An 18,046-nucleotide genomic window follows, 5' to 3' on the forward strand; every position below is an offset into this window, starting at 1 on the left:
GCTCTCGCTCACGCTTTCGCTTCAGCGCTGCCTTCACTCTGGCCCACCGCACTCCTCGGGGATATCTGAGTGCACCGTAACAGTGCATCATTGTGTTGCTTCATATGGCATTTTTTTTAAACCCATTTTCCATTTTAACAGCAACCGCACGGAACGTTTTTTTCTGACGTATTTACGGCGAAGGATTGTCCGGTATCCGCGTGCACCTTTTACACATTGCTGTGGTCGTGTGTTTTGGCCACCGAATTGGGCACCGAAGGCTAGTGAATAGTACGTTAAACAACATTACAGCGGTGTGGGGCTTTGTTTGGTCGAAATGTCGATTGCTTTGGTTTTGCGTGTTTTCGATAGCGCTTTTTTTTCTCTTTGCTTTTAAGAAATATTGAAGATTTGACAATGTTCGGCTTCCAAATTACTTTTTCTTTGTTATCATTCTTTTTTTTTTTGCTTTCTCGACGCCTCGATTGGAAAGTGGACATCTCACGGAGTCGCCTCTCAAGTTCGTGTATTTGTCGAGCTTCGTTACGTCAAAATTATTTGTGTGGGACAGAAAATCTTGCTCTCGAGTTTGTAAATCTCTTTTCTCGGCGCAGTGATATTAGTGTGGCTAGGGATTATTCTGTAACCCTTGTGCGCCCATTCTGTTGGCGTTATTGTTCGTGGTGCCACGCATTGTTTTTAAGGTGCTCCTAATCTATCAGGGATGCATTGTCGAGACCATTTCGGTGTTGCCCATAGAAAGCGCTGAAAAGAAACTGAAAGAAATAGTACACTAATGCCGACTATGAAGAGCACTGCAGTTCTGGGACGTTACAAATTAAAACGTTTGAATATACCTTATAATGATCTTATACATCTTATAATGGTAAAACGAAAATGGCAAGCCGACTTCTGATGGCCGGTGTAGTAAACAATAAGAGCTCATCTTGAAAGCAGATATACTATCGAAAAAAGAAATACTGCATTGCCATTATTTTCGGTTGTATATATGCAGTAGAATTATTTCTACATGTGCAGAAAGCATTTCATTTTTAGGAAAATTTGATAACTTTGCGAGCAGTATTTTTTTTCAAGGAATAGTAAAATTGGGAAAAACAAACCAACTAACAAATAAACAAAAACAAAGAACCACAAAAAAGAAGCACCAAGAAACTGAAATGTGATTTTCTGAAGAGTTCGGGCTTTAGGAACAGACGACGTATAAACAACTGCAAAATCACCGCCATGTATCGTGACTTCTCCAATTCCAATTCTTCACTGCCACTTTGCAAAGTCTCACGTTTCAATCGACCGAGATTTCAGCGCGCTCCTCACGCAGCATTAAGCGTAAGCCGCTCGCACTGCTCGCCGAAATTAATTCGGAAACATGTTCCATAAGGTTTCCGCTTCAGTCGACACGTTAGCTGATGCAACGTTACACTCCACTTGTCAGTCGGGAGCACTAGCATGTGGCGCGTACCTGTCTGTTAAAAAAAATACAGGTAAGACGTTATTGGGGAAAATAAGAAAAGGAGCTTGGGTGGCGTCACCCACCATCCCGTTTCAAAGGGGACGCTCATAGCATCCATCCATAGATACATACATGCGTGCTTGCAACGTCATGCTGCGCTTGTCCGTCGGTGGCACTAGTCTTTAGGGTATACCTGTCTGTTAAAAATGTATACATATATACAGGTAAGACGTTATTAGGGAAAATAAGAAAAAGAGCTTGGTGGCGCCACCCACCATCCCGTTTCAAAGGGGACGCTCATAGCGTCCATCCATCTGTCCATCAATTCATACAAACATGCGGGCTGATGTGTTCTTGGTTAACGCCTGAGTGGACGTTGTAACGGCATATGAGCATGGGCGGAACGAGCCCGTAAACGCTCTGCTAATAGGATCGCTCGTTACACGTACCATGGATGTCCAGTTTGACCACGGTGGAGATGCCGGGTCCGACGCCGTTCAGCGCTTGGCACATGTAGTGGCCTGCGTCCGACCGGTCAGCCTCGCGAATGCTGAGCGAGCCGTTCTCCAGGATCTGCACGTTGGCGTTGCTGATGATCACCGAAAAGTCGCGGCCACCCTCGGCACCTGGTGGTAAAAAAAATAAGCTCTGGAGTTTATAACGTACCAAAACGATGATCTCATGCTTACATGCAGACACGCCGTAGTGAGGGACTTTGGAATAACTTTGACCCCCTGTGCGGGGTTCTCTAACGGGTACCTGAACCTAAGTATAGGCGCATTCCGACTCCACCGAAATGCGGCCGCTGCGGCCGTGATCGAACCCGCGACGTCAAGCTTGGTGGTACAATGCCATAACCACTAAGCCACCGCAGCGGTAAATTGGTGGAATTTTTAGTAAATAGGCAAATATTCAGTTTACATTTCTCGACCAGCAATATCTGCCCCGTGAGAGCAATCTAGCTCAAGCAGTAGAATTAAAGTGCAGTGACCCGGTTGACTAATATATATATATATATATATATATATATATATATATATATATATATATATATATATATATACACATTAAAACTAAAGATTCCGTATATGCGATGGGCGTTTCCAAGCATATACCAACGAAGTTCAAGTGGTTTTTCCAGTGGGCTATGGAAGATTGCTGCATAAGAGCAGAAAGTGGGCTAGCTGGTGCGTATTACGGAATGGAGGCATATGTCACAAGCGCTCAAAAGACGTAGGACGAGAACGAGAAGCATGCTCTTACACAGGACACTAGTCCTGCGTGCTTCTAGTTCTCGTCTTACGTCTTTTTAGCGCGACTTAAATATATATATATATATATATATATATATATATATATATATATATATATTATATATCCCAATACCAACTATCGAAAGCTTTCGGTTTCGCTTTCGCTACTTTGTTATCATGTTAAAGCGCACACCAACAGCTTCTACGGGAAAAACAATGTCTGTCATCGTTCACAACTCGAAAACAGTTAGTTACTGATATTTTGTATTAGTACACATTGAAAGATAATTTTACAACAGTTCTTTATATATATATAACAAGCGAAAGTGAAGACTGCACGTATCTCGGAGCAATTAGGTTTTTTTTTTTTTTTTTTTTTTTTTTTGCTGCCTCGTGGCTCTGTACTCACGGTATTCTTTTTTCCACCGTATGACAGGCACAGGGAATCCGTCCGCCTGGCAATCGAAAATCACTTGTTGGCCCATGATGGCCGCCTTGTCCACTGGCTCCTGGCGCCACGTTGGGGGAACTAAGAAAACACAACGCCGATTACTTTCTTGAACGCTATGGGAAACATGCAGTGGTGGCCATTACATTCAGCTTGCTTTCACCCTTGTTGAGCAAAACGCGATAGCACTTCTATCGACTTATCAGCCGGAGAATAAAAAATGTCACAGTTTCGCCCTAAGGGCGAAGCAATGAATGCGATAGCAACACAGCAATGTCATACGAAGTAAGGTGAGCGGCTTTGGTAGCAACAACACGCAGAACTGTTGTCGACGCCATCGGCGTTTTGCCCGCGTTAGCTCAAAATGCGTGCGGCGTTGGTGACTGTTGCTGGAGCCTCTGATATAAATAGGCACTTGGTGCCGCAGCTAAACGTCGCCTCCCTTCCCTCCCCCTCCCCCACGGCCTCTCGCGCGTCCGAAGAAGGCGCGTTTGCTCTACATATATGGTGATTGTAAAGGAGAAAAGAGACGCCTACTTCTGCAGCCCTTAAGCGAGCACGGCGCAGAACGCGCGTTTGTTCTCCGCCGTGCGTTCACTCCCTGTGAAAGACGCGCCCCAAAAGTGATTATTGCAAGGAACAGCGCAAATAAACCACGAACAGAGGAACGACATGATAATGTCATCGTTTTATTGCGATAGCAATTATATGGACACTCCAAAGCGGATTTCTGCCGTCGGCGTCATCGTCGCCGTCACTGTTGGCGTGATTATCCGTATGACGTCAACGGCGATAAAATCGTCGCCGCGCTCCGGACGCTGCGAGTGAAAGGGCGCGAGAGACGCGCGCTTTCATGGGGAGCAAGCGCACGTCGGAGAGCAAACGCGCGTTCTTCGCCGCGCTCCCTGAAGGGCTGCGTCTTTTCCTCCGTTACAATCACCATATATAGAGAGCAAACGCGACTTCTTCCGTGGCGCGAAATGCCGTGGGGGGACGGCAGGGAGGGAGGGGGAGGTGAAGTTTAGCTGCGGCACCAAATGCGTATTTATATAAAAACGTTGCGAGGCGAGAAGGTAGGTAAGATTTCTGACACTGCTCGACGAGTGTCCCATTCTGATCTCGTCGAAAACCTCCGGGCCGCCCCCAGAGGCACCGGCAACACTCACCAAGGCCACGCGCGTTCGGTGCGACCACGCATAGAACGCCGATGGCGTCGACAACAGTTCTGCGCGTTGCTGGTGCTGCTGAATGTCCAAGTTTAAACAGCTGATAAAACTACTATCCTTACTCCGTATAGCTCTCTACTAATTTGCTGTCGCAATTGATGCTTCGCCTTTCGGGTGAAACTGTGACAATTTTTTTACTATTGAAAGTATATTTGTTTTATATTTATGGTCAATAATTCGACCACTTGTTTGTTAACTTGTTTATATATGTGTAAAATTGAGTACGTGTAACTTGCATTTTCTCACCATTTCTGCGTTCATTGCGCAAGTATCCTGAAATTTGTGATAGATTTTTTACTTTGTATAATCCATTGTTTGCTATTACAAACGCTTGTTTTCCTTGCGTAAAAAACTTATGTGCACATCTTACCAAATGTATTCTCGCGGCCACGACATTACCCATCGATTCAAATTCGCTGACGCTGAGAATTGTGTCGATGTGTGTGCGTATGTTTCTTATTTGTTCATTTCCTCATGTGATTTGTGGACATTACAATGCAATACTATGCAGAGGTAGTTCTTTTCATGGTACACATCTCCGAATCACAAAGAGCGGATGCTGAGCAATAAGCTGCTTTCTGCAGCTTGAAAACCACCCTGCAGCCGTCGGTCCCACATAATTTGCAGAGATGAATTGTATACACAAAATGCAGAATAGCAACGCCGACGATTGTTTGCAAACAACTGATTGAAGGGTGGTGAACCTAATTTTTGCCTTCATCAGCCAAAAAACAAGCGCTGTAAAAACAAATAAAACGATTCTGTAACGTGCACGCTTGCATACTGGCTTCAGTAAGCCAATTATACAAGCGTTGATACAAATAATGGAAGGCCATTTGTAAAATTAATTCGTGAAACAAGTCTATATTGGCTGGCAACACTTGATTGTCTATATTCAACAAACAATAAAATGTTGCGTAAAAGCTGGCAATGATAATTGCCGATATTTAAAATATCGTGAAATAAATCAAAATCAATCGCACGGGACTCGAGAAGTGCTCCATTTCTTGCAAAATGTCGTGCCAAGAAGGTTGATTTTCACCGAATTTTCAGAAATGGCTATAAAAAAATAGAAAGAGAAAGGAAGGAACTATTGTTGAATATTATTTGTAACTGCCAAAACTTTCCACCAAACGCAAGCTTGCCACTCATAACCGACCGGAACCACGATAATACGCAGGTAACTAACCACATAGGCTGCACAGAAAAAATTATGGAGGAGAAAAGCTTCGCAATAAGAAGAATTCGTCCTGTAACGACGCTGGAACCTGGTAGCATCGTCTCGCTGGGGTGGTTGTTCTTACACCTAAGAAAACTAGATTTTTTTTATTTCGTAGTAGTTATCAAAAATAGTAATATGCTGTATGCACAGAAATATTTATCTGAGTGGGAACACCACATGGTCATAACGAACGGTAGCCATGCCAGGCGTATATCTAAATAAAATTACTAGATTCAAAGGAAAGCTTCCTCGTTCTAAAGTCTAAAATTGTGAAGCTAGACACCTAATAAAACTTAGATAACGATTGGTCAGCACTGCCAAGCTGTACCTCAAATACCAATCGTTACCTAAGTTTTATACTTACATCCGTAAAATCGAAGGTGCTCAAGCACAGGCGCTTAGGATCTGTCTAGGATTGCCACAGTGTACATCAACATCAGAAACCATTGCAATTGCACATGATTGCCCAGTTAAGATTCACATTATTATGGAAGCACTCAGAGCACACGCCAGGCACCTTGCTCGCACCCTTTCCCACTATCTAGCCTCACTGCCAGAAGACCGACCACGTGCCCCTTTTTGTCAGACAATACTGCCTTATCGTATATACCTTCCATCAGGTTACACAGCTGCAACGAGAGTTTTGTTTCACCCTTGGTGCTTGGCTCAGCCACAAGTTCGACTGACAGTTCCAGACTTCGAACGAAGGCACAACTTTCTTCACTAGCTTTCAAGCAACTTTCGCTGATCTTGCTGTACGGAAAATACAGTGATCATATCCATCTATACACTGATGGTTCAACCACCGTGGATGGTTCTGCAAGATCAGTGATATTTCTTGCTAAAGTCACGACCTTGAAGCTCAAGACATCCCACCAGACGACATCGACAGGTGCGGAGCTTGTTGCTCTTCGTAGCGCAATTCGTGAGGAACCACCTCAAGAATGGAGTGTTTTCAGTGACTATAAGGCAGTTCTACATTGCTTGCTTTACGCCTTACCTCGTGAAGCCTACGAAATCCTAGAAATCCGAGAGCTCCTTCATCACATCGTCGAGCAAGGACACAACGTCACCTTTCAGTGGCTCCCTAGCAACGAACATGCCGATGAAGCTGCTTGATCTGCTCATGAAAACGGCGTGCAGGAACCAATCCCGCTGTCAAAGCGAAACTTCGAGTGCTTGCAAGCGATGCCATACAATCGTTGTGGAACACACCTAGTTTGCAGCACACACGTCTGTATCAACTGGACCCCTGTCTTCGACTTCGACCTCCACCTGGACTATCCCGACCCGAAACAACGGTACATTGCCGATTGTGGCTTGGCGTCGCATTTTCGAAGTCGTTTTCTTTTTCGCATCGGGTGGAAGGATAGTGCTGCGTGTGACCACTGCGGCGACGAGGAAACTATCGCACACGTTCTTTGCCATTGTCCCCGATACAGCGCACACAGGCAGTCACTCGTGACCGCACTGGCACGTCTTGACTACCGGCCGCTTTCGGAGGAGACAGTCCTGGAACGCCGGCATATACAATCGTCGCACAACAAGTCAGTCAAGGCACTCATCAAGTTTTAGCGTTCGAGTCGACTATCCGACATGCTAGAGTTCTCACGCACGTTTCCAACCTCAATTTTTGTATTCTTTTATTTTATTTTCGTGGCTTCACTTTTTTCTCCGCTATTCTTTCCGCCTTTCACTTCCACTTACCCTTCCCCTAGTGCAGGGTAGCAAACCAGAATTTTTCGGGTTAACCTCCCTGCCTTTCCCAACTCGTTTTTTTCACTCTCTCTCTTAGATAACGATCCAGCTGACAGTGACCTGGAATATAAATGTCCTTCAGGTGCATATTCATCTAACTAGAATGTACTTTTGAGGAAATGTTTTCTGTATTTCGGTTACATACGGTTTTCTACAAGATACGCAGCTCTACGAGTAAAAGCACATCACAGTATGCCATCACATGGTGCGATAAGATATCGGGTACTGTATGAAGTTCAATCACCTTTGGAAATCGACTTTGTGGCATGCCTGAAACTACTGAATACTGCTGGATGAACTGTAAAGATGCCATCTTATAAGGGATGTTTTCTATAGAAGTTTGAACAAAGAGTCTGATATAAATTGTCTCTGAGCCAACTAGGAAGCTAGGAGACAAGAGCGCGAGGCCACAGTAATCAATAGTTGAAAGTACTGTAACAGGGGTATAGCAGCAGATATAGCAAATTAGTTTGGCTGAAGCCCGCAAGGCGAAAGAAGAATCAAGGCAAGGAAGCATTTCCATGAATGCCTCGTTAGTTTTCTAGAAAGAAGGTTTTTCAGCTAAACAAAAACTGCTCAAGTACGACGCATATTCTTGCGTATTCTGAGGCGAAGTGCACCTAGAACATCAAATAAAAAATAAAGAAAAATAATAAAGAAAGAAATGTCTGGCGCAGCGACAGGAATTGCTGTAATATAGCTGACAAAATTTAGCATAGCTGATTTTGCTACGGCAACTATGTCATCTGCAGCAAGCGTCAGACGTGTTTCATTTTTGTTTTGTTTTTGTTTAGACAACGTCCATGTTGTTTTATTGCGAAAATCGACACTGAACGAGACAAAATAATTGCACGCAGACGCTTCTCGTCTCGCGCTCTCTTTCTTGTCATGCTTAAATGACAGCAATGTAACACCATTATTGATACAAAGTTAGGTCTGTCTTTAAAAAAGATATCGTCATCGCGCCAACACAGCGAGGCTTAAGACAGAAAATTTTGACCCCATTTAGGACATGCTTGGCATGGGAGGCGTCTCAGCTTTGTATGGGAGAATCAAATGCTTACGTAGCCCGATATCCTTAATCAGTAATCGCTTCAATCATTAGATGCCCGAGCAAAGGTGTTGCATAAAATTGAATATAGACCATCTATTGTAAACATTGAAACAAGTCCCTCGAACCAGAGGAAACAAGCTTTGAGTCCACTGGTTTTCCGTGAACGTATCTTATCTTTTTGACATTGCCCTTTGCGTTTTACGAATTGCCCGTCGAAAGCATTTGTAATTTGCCTAATACCGAATACGTTCAAACAGTCCCCTATTCTCCGTGCGTAAGTCAATAGTTATCGTGAATTCTCTCTGAAAGATCGCTACGTTTAAAGGTTTTGATGGGCTTCTGTACGGCATTAGGAGCATTCGAATTACGTGCTTGATATTCGCTGCAATCAACTCATAACAATATACATAGAATTGCTAATGCAAATCGTTATAAGCGGTTACGGCAGCATCTCGAGTAGCCTGAAATCTGCCACCATAGGAACACATTTAGAGTTCCGTAAAGGCGGCAGTCAATTTTCACTGTTTTGGACGTGCGCAATATCGAACGTCACCAATCAAGTGTGTAAATTTTTTATGTGCGTTTGTGCATTACTGCAGCATCAAGGAAACATCTTAGTGATAGCAAAACACACAGAGCAAATACGCGTAGTCTTGGTGTTATATTTAAAAGAACTTGAGTACATCAAGTATCGCTATTATTCTTGTTCATTGCATAGACATGCCTCGAATGTGGCAGCCTTAATGTCATGACGTAGCATACGTGCGTTTATTGGCCAATTGGCTTCACCGCCACTCCTATAAGATCACGGCCAATACGTGGCGCCTGTGGTTATAAGGGTGTAGGCGCCGGCTAACATTCCCAAAGAATTATTGTGTCAAAAACAGTCAAAAGCTATTACAGATCCAGTCCACATGTTGGAATTTGAGAAGCCAAGCCTTTCTGAAGCGGGGAATAAATCCTATGCAACCGATAATATTTTGCACTGCGTTGTGCACCATAGCGATTACCTGCCTGCCAGCGAAGACGGCAAGACGTGGAGACGCCCACCACGTAAGCGACGTGACCGTGCATTATACTGTCTCCTGATTGGCTCCTTTCGCTATGACACCGTATTCAGGTTCGGCGCGCCGACTCGAGCGGGTCGGTCCTAAATATAGCGCAACATTAAACTGCAATTTACTAGGTAAAAGACTGACAAAGCAGATTTGACAAAGTCCAAACCCAAGTAAAATAGGAATAGCAAGGTTTTAAAGGTTCGCTTTATTGAAGGAAGTGTGCTCTTGATGCCGTATATTTGTTGCAATGAGGATGTTTAGGCATAATTTGTTTGATCACTGAGTAAATCCATAAAAAACAGGGACAGCAGCTTGGACACCTGCGAGGGTAGTAAACATGCCGCGCTATTTTGTGTGCCAGCTATTCATCAAGAGAACAGCACAAAGCTTCCCTTAAAAAAATTGTAGGACGCTTAAGCTTCGCCTGAGTAGAACACGATAGCGTTATCGGGACCCGTTTGCATCGCATCATTCGCATAAGGCAAGTAGGCTTCCTTCATTGCAACCATGAACGTGGGAAAGCTAGCTTACAAAGACCAAACTTACACCGATCCCCTTAAAGTCGGCTTCACTTTAAATAAAAATGCATTGCTGGAAAGACGTTTTCCAAAGGCAATATAAGTGGTCTTATATTAAAATGTGAAGGCCCTTGCACCTTTTTTATTATTTCAATAATTGTTTGCTATTGACCCGACGCGCGCGCGTGTCCAAAGCGAATTAGCAGGAGAAGTCCCAATTTGACCTGCCTAGGATGCGAGCGCCATCTGGATATTATTTTCGCAAGTAAAGCACCCGAACGCGCGGCTGTAGGTCTGGTAGAAATGCAGGAAAAGGGGTTTGTGTTTGAGTTTTCTCGTAGCAGAATTAGGTTTTCTCGTACATTCAAATTACAATCCGAGGCCGAATGGTAAAGTCGTACTTTACCATTTTTCTGACGGATTTCACTGTGAGAAATTTAATTTTTGTTCACCAAAACCTTCCACAACTTGGAGGGCCTGCGCGGTCGGGGTGGTTGGGGATGATTTTCTCCGCCACCCGCCGGCATTGCACGCCGACGCCGGTTGCCGACGCCGGATTTTCTGCGACACGGGGCCCTTAACGCTATCGCGTTAAAAGTGGACGGGAGGATGGCTACCGCGATCACCTAGCCGGAAGCACCGCATGCGCAATGCGGAGGATGTGGGTACGGCTCCCACCTTTGGCAAGTTAACTTTTCGTTCACTTTAATTTACCTTTAACTTTTGATTTCAATATTTCGATTAAAGATACCAGTTAATATCATCAGTGTTTTCTCAGGTTTAGCGTCATTTTCGCCGTATGGTTGCGATCGACAACAACAAAAAAAATTACGAGCCCCTCTGATTCTCTTTACCTTCTCGCTAATTACATAAAATGATAAGCGGTGCGCAAAGCACGCTAATGACCGCCAAAATTAATGCTTCGTTCCGTGGAAGTTCGGGATTGTTGTTCGCGTGGTGCACTACGTGACGAAGCTCCCTTATAAAAACAATGGCCCCAGGGTTTGGACTCTCGTGTTCAGCCCATGCTTATCACATGCTGTTGCTTCAAGTAGAGGAACGGTGCTCTTCTTTACTGCATAATATCTTACGGGATGTTTTAGAGTGCCAGCTTCGAATTTTTAAGCCCACATCGGTATTCTTTGCTTGGCAGAACTTCACAATTTAACATGTCTCGTACTGAATTCCGCCTAATATAAGCGTTCCTAAAAAGAATTATTCGCTTTTTTGAGATGAAAATATCATCGTTGTATGATTTTTTTCCACTGATTTAGTGAACAGATAGCAGCACAGAAGTACTGATCGTTGTAACCAGCATGGCATGTACTACGCTTTTTATTTGGTTATTTATCGCTCCTGTATATTTTTTCCGCCTCTGACAGAGTCTTAGAACATTTACGCTACTTCTCACTAAGGAATATATCAAGTGTTAAAGTGCATCAGAATCTCGCGAGCAGCCTAGAATATTATCATGTGATTCATGAATAGCAAGTAAAGTGCACCCGTTTCCCTTAAGTTTCTCTACGACAGTTCACGCATTATTACTCGGGAACGCATCACTAACAATAAACGAAAAACTAAAACGAAATATCTTTCTGACGTACAGGGACTGCTGGTCCTGCGTCGTTTGCAGACTGCCTTTAGGGAAACTTCAGTCCTACGGAGAACACATAATCGCACAACATACTACGAAGGATATTTGCGAATGTACATTAGAAACAAGCAGTTGAAGCTAAGCAATATATCACGCTTTCAATAATGGCTTAATACATTTTATTTTACACCAGCGTTTTAATTACTCTTGACTTGTTAATCGCGTAACAAAGAAACACAATGTCCCTCATTATGATGGCGGGTCAGCCGACGTGGCTCCGACGCGTAGGAACACGCTGTCCAAAGGCATGTGCACTCGACCGACCGCACTGCTGATTGCTTGACGTTAACCGCACAGAAACAAAATTCAAGAAGCCCCTAGTTATCCCTACGTGGATGAAGGCGAATGCATTGAGACCACCGCACGGTGCTTAGACATCATGCCACAACGCAAGGTTCGACTCCCCCCAAAGGTTGAGGGTTCGACTTCCAACAAAAGTCGTCGGTTCGAGTGCCTTAAAGGGCCCCTCACCAGGCCACATAGCCAATTTTGGTTCTACACTGCAAGTTGTTACGTGCCTCCATAGGAAGCGTTCTACCGCAATAATTTTTCAAATTGGTTCATTATTCGCAGAGGTAAAAATATATGAAGTTGCGCGAAATCATGATTTCAGGACTACTAAGTGGTTCGTTGTGAGAACCACATTCTGCAGCCCTTGAGGGAGCGCGGCTCAGCGCGAGCATGCACTGCCAATACGAACACTCTTGCCATTTACCAGCAAAATTCCTTCTCTGCGTTCTCCCATACCGGACCCGGAGGACCACGTCACGCACACGTCACGCACACGTCACGGTCCCGGCATTCATTTTTTATTTCTGCAGTTTATGCTGCACGGCGCACTTCCGGTAAAGCTCTTGCGAGCTGTTGCGTTTGTTTCGTGTCGCCTTCTGCATCGTCTTGCGAAATGTACACGAGAACACGTGCGGTATGATAAGTCAGTGCCACATGAACACTGAGGTCGACGCGAGAGGATGAAAGAGCCTGATCGGGTCCTTTGAAACGTTGAAAATGACATAGTTTCGGTGTCTGAGTGCGCGCCTGCACGACGTGGGAACGCGTAGTCAGACGAAACGGAAATACATCTTTCTTGCTGTGGTGCGAAGTAAAACAAGAAGAGGCAGAGATTCGGTTTGGGTGTTTTATTATTTCTTTGAACTATAATTCGTCTATTGAAGCAACAGATCACACAAATAACACATGTTGCCTGGAATAATTCTCGGAGTGTCACGTGTCACTATGAGCGACGTCACAGCACATGATGCACGTCCTCGCCCCGTCTTGGAGAGCGGCGCCCGCGAGGAGAAGGGCCAACGGCGTTTAGTTTGAAATTTCAGCTCTTTCCGCTTGGCGCAGCCATGTAATTTTTGCCAGACACCATACTGAGCGCGCATTGTAACACTGAGCTTGTCAGCTCGAAATGGCTAGACCTGGTGAGGGGCTCTTTATTTTCTTTATCTTAATTGATTGTGCCTTAATTGACTTCGGCTTAATTAAGACCAAAGGTGGAGGGTTCGACTCGAACCAAAGGTCGTGGGTTCCCGTGCCTTAATTAGTTGTGTCTTAATTAACTTCGCCGTAACACCAAATGTCATGGGTTCGACTCCCACTAAATGTCGTGGGCTTGACTCCCACCAAAGGTAGAGTGTTCGCAGCCTTTTTGTACCCTCGTCTGGTGACGCCGCCAACGCCGGATTTTCCGCCTCACGAGCCATTTAATGCTTTCGCATTATAAAACCCTCGCTCATTTTCCAGTCGAGTGCCACAGAACGCGAAACAATACGGAAGAGTTTGTGGGATCACCATAAAAAGAAAATCTGGAAGCTGAATGGCGGCTTACGAGGCTATGTTCTCGTATATGAAGGCAAAAAAGCAAAAATAAAAATATGGATGGCGAGTCTTTTACAGGAAGAAAAGCAAGAAGGCACTCGGGTGACATTAGGAGAAGGAGTAATAAAAAATGGCGCTAAGACGCTCGCATTAAAATGCACATCCTACAAACTTTTGAGACCGTATAGCGGGTATACTTAAAATCCGAAGTGTCCAGCAGCATCGCCGTCGGCTGGGCTGCTCGCTCACGCAAATATTCCGCTTCCGCGCCCGTCGCACTGGAATGATCATAAAATGACCAGCAACACGAACGCGCGGACCGGCATAGAAATATTCGAAGACTCGAGCTCGGTTCGCAAACAACCGGCATAAGCTTTACTGCGCAGCCGACTTTGCAGTCGACCGCGGGGCCGGCTAGCCGCTGCATAATTCCTGAGGCCTTCCACGCTCGCACGAGTGTGCACTGGGTAGGAAGGCAGACACGGCACGTAATTTTGAGTCAGCATTCCCGCTTTAGTTCCGTACAGTGTGCTTACACGTTTCGCATTGGCTAGGTTGGGTTAAGTTAGGATAGGTTAGGAACTAAACTGACCTCTCTTCGTTTTGTTGGTTACCTCGAAACTAAACATAATCGGAAATACGGAATATGCACCGACTACGCACTACACAGTAACTCAGATGCGCGCGTAAAATGTTCTGCAAGCACTAACCCGAAGGCTAATACATTCATGCTAACGCCAGAGTTCCGCGTTGCGTCGATCTCCGGCCGGACAAATCTAAGACGCGTCTAAAATATTCCTTATCCGTGAGTATAGGTTACATTGCTATCAGAGGGCAAAATTGAAGTCTGAACTTTAAATCCTCGAAAGCAGCGCTGGTCTATCGTCTGCACATGCCGCGCGACAAAAGAGGATGTCACGAGTTATGATAACCGTCGCCTCACATGCCTCGTAGGCCGTCAAACGATACTGCCTGAACTGTTTGCAAACATTCAACGGCAAGCAAGAAATTCGTGGCTTAAATTTGCACACCGTCAGTTCGCAGTCATATGCACATAACACGTGACCACCGCAAGCAGAGAAATACGAGGTGCCTATCCACGTAATTTCATAATGCTATACAATTGTCGCATGATAAAGAGCAAACGAGAAAATGCCGTCTCCTCTACCACTGTTAGTGCAGGATTAACAAGTTTCTGTATTTCAAGAAAGTCTAATCAAAAGTAGTTCTGTGCGGTGCCTCAGCTGCGTATATGCAGCACTGACACACAGACCCGCCTCTGTCAATAAAATCAGGTAGTTTGATGCTTGGTGGAAAAAAAAAACCGTCTGTCCGAATTTTGCAGGTATAGCTACAAAATATCCCTTGAGCAGTGTACAGACACTTGAAAAAGATCGCAATCGGCAATTAAGGTTCTGCGCTCCAATATATTCACACTAACGCCTAAGTTACTCCCGTTTGCTGCCTATTTGTCATATCAGTTCCGGTACACGGACACCACAATCTGTCTGACAGAAATAATAAAATTACCCCGCGCGGCGCTAAAATAACGAACAACAAATGTTTACATCCCGTGAAAGCAGTGTTTAGAGGATAATTTTTAGATGTGGGTATTAGGGCGGTAAGTGGCAGATACGCCCATCCAGAGGTTCCCTAACGCCACATCCATATCAGAAGCCGTGCTTTTGCATCAGCCAATGCTGCGCGGTATTAAAGTTGCCACGACGTCACAAAACTAAAGCTCACTTTCGGATGGCGCGTCGACGGGCACGAACAAAGCATTAGGAATAACAGCAGCGAGAGAGGGACTAACTTTACGCTTGCTGTGAAACACAAGCGGCCGTCTCATACCCGGAGGCCATACCGGGGATGCCAGCTCTCGTTATTCGCTCCTGGATGAGCACGAAGAAACACTGCCTGAAGGTCTTGCATGTTGAATCAGTCACTCTTGAGAAAAATAAAAGAAGAGTAAGGCCTGCGGCTGGTCTGTCAGAGGGCCGCAAGCGAATGTGTGACGAACTGTGCAGCATCGCTAATATGGCCTCGACAGGGTAGGATGATGTAGAAAACATACCGCGCCGGTTATTACAGTACAGCCAACCATCCGTCATGTTTCACGACTGAGACCACTGATTTCTGAAGAGACAGCCTAAACTATTAGCACGTGCTGCGCATCGAGTAATACCTTCCACAAAAATAATCGAAAACATTAATAAAGTATTTTTATGTTGGTCCAATTCGTGAATTTGGAATCGATCGAGAGCGATAAAACCGACAGAACTGGAGATTTACCCACATTATATCAGCCAGTACTATTTGAATCAGCGTTTGCTTTCAGTGACGCATATATACAGTATAAAGCATATATGAAGCATGTCGCAAATATCAGCGTCGGCATAAGCATATATCAAGTATATCGAGCTCAATAGGATGCAACTGAAGGTCCAACTGCGAATGAAAATTAAGCTTGTTAGCTTTCTCCAGGCAGTGTGTTCCTTTGCTTATTAGCAGTCATGTCAGCTGCGCTGAAGAAGCACTCGCATGGCGTTGTATTTTACCTCCTCTGGCTAGTTATAATAACCCGCATAGTTATTATTGCTGAGTGATTTGTTTTCCTTTCGCGTCAAATAAAGAGCGAGCACGTTGCGCGCCCATTTTGACGTCTCTTTCTTGTCGCTGCGTATTACGACAGCACAGACAGTGATGAAATATACGTGCGCACACTCAGTACCCCGGCCTTTCAAAAGAACAAACAAAGGAGGCTGTCAAAGGAAGTTAGTACCACATTATCTCCGATGAAGGCTCAGAGGTTGGCGTCGCACAACGTTTAATGAGGAATATCGGCTCAGTTGCCGCAGTAACGATGAAATCCGTGCACGGCCCGTGAGAGTAGCACGCTTCCCAACCATGCGACCAGCGCGCGCCGCCGTAGCAGTCGACGCGGTTCAAGATAACGCGTCTCGAGCGTCTGCGCCTGCGCGAGCTGCTGCCGGCACCCGACTCCAGCGCTCGCCGCATCGCGATGCAATGCGCTCCGAGATTTCCCTTAAGTGTGAAACAGACTGTACATATGGCACCATTTATAAAACTTACCTTGAATTATACTAGCTCGACTAAAACTTATCCTCATATTGCGTATTTCGTTGTTTCACTTTTCTAACGAGGACCGTAAGCTCCCGCCAAGCGCTTGCCTTAAGAGGAAGCTTCAATTCGGACCCAGTTTCGATGCTGCCTATGCCAGTACATGTGAAACGCAGTAAGGCTTATCCTGGGATAACCCCTGCACCGAGTTGAATGACATTTGTGGCAATTGCGAGTGAAATTTAAGTTCTACTGGCTGTAAGAAACTTAATTTTGAATTACGCCAATAATTTCTTACAAGGATTATTAAAAATTGGTAAGCTTAAAAAAAGTACAAACCCGAAGTTTACAAATTCGTAGCTCTGCACCCAGAACAGACACTGCAGTTCTGTAAACGGCATCCGCTAGATCATCTAAAGTGAACAAACTCGGTATATCAATTTACAGCTCACGTGGAATTGTTACAATGCTTGCAAGGGTCTTTCAATAGTCATATTCGCAAATTAGTAGTATATTTCACGTGAGTGTATAATGTATCCTTTTTTTTTCTCGCGTTCAAGTTATTAATAAATGCAGTTTATCGAATTTTCTCACGTTTCTCATTTCTTAGCTACAGAGTCGTAGACATGATAGTTCTGTTTCCCTAAGTTTTGCTGTTTTCAACAATTTTGATTAAAAGTCGATGTCGTAAATAAACATTCGCTTCATACAGTAGCAAGATTTTTACTTTTTTTTTCAAATATAACAAAATTGTTGACATTCGGTGCAGCGGTTGCCGAGATAAATGGTTTCTCATTTCCCAGGTATTTAAATACGGGCCTCCGAGCTAGACCTTCTGGCTCACTTTGAAGACGATTCGAAAATGCTTCTCCGCTCCTGCCCCCGTACATTCCGGGCGCAATAGACGAGAAATAGCTAGTGTGGCTTTCATTAGAAGATTGAGAGCCGGTTCATGTGGCGAGAGTGCATTCACTGGAGAATATACGTACATTATTAATACCTGAACTGACGCTGGCAAAAAAAAAGTTTATTCTCATTCTCTCGATGTATTTTCAACTGAAGGAGGTTAGTTAAAGAAGACGGAAATTTAAAGCCTAATTTCCCAAGCTGCTATATCAATGTCGCCATGGAGTCGGCAGCCAAGATATCGCGATAATTTTGTCAGTTGGCGTAATTGAATACAGCACAGGAGTTCTCAAATTATCCACTTTATTGCGTGAAACGTAATATTGCAAAACGCTATTTCCAGAATTATAAATTGACGTAGCCGTTAATTAGCCTTAGATTATTTCCTACCTCTCTGAGCCACCATTACTGGTAGTCGTGACATCTTTTGTATTGTTAGGTTCATATAGTCAGACAAGGATTTTATTTACATTGTTCACTCGGAGATATCAAGCATGGCCACACCAACACAAACGCCAAACCAAGAACCCCCCCCCCCCCCCCCCCCACGTCCTTTATTTGGTCCGATACATACAAAAGCTTCCTTTTCTT

At 44.5% G+C, this 18,046-nt stretch overlaps 1 pseudogene; it reads right to left on the bottom strand.

Annotated features, from left to right (window-relative positions):
* The window catches only part of LOC119448675 (Down syndrome cell adhesion molecule-like protein Dscam2), a 181,265-nt pseudogene that overhangs the window by 24,228 nt on the left and 138,991 nt on the right, over positions 1 to 18,046 (bottom strand).

This window comes from Dermacentor silvarum, chromosome 4 (genome assembly GCF_013339745.2).
Source record: "Dermacentor silvarum isolate Dsil-2018 chromosome 4, BIME_Dsil_1.4, whole genome shotgun sequence".
Taxonomy (NCBI): domain Eukaryota; kingdom Metazoa; phylum Arthropoda; class Arachnida; order Ixodida; family Ixodidae; genus Dermacentor; species Dermacentor silvarum.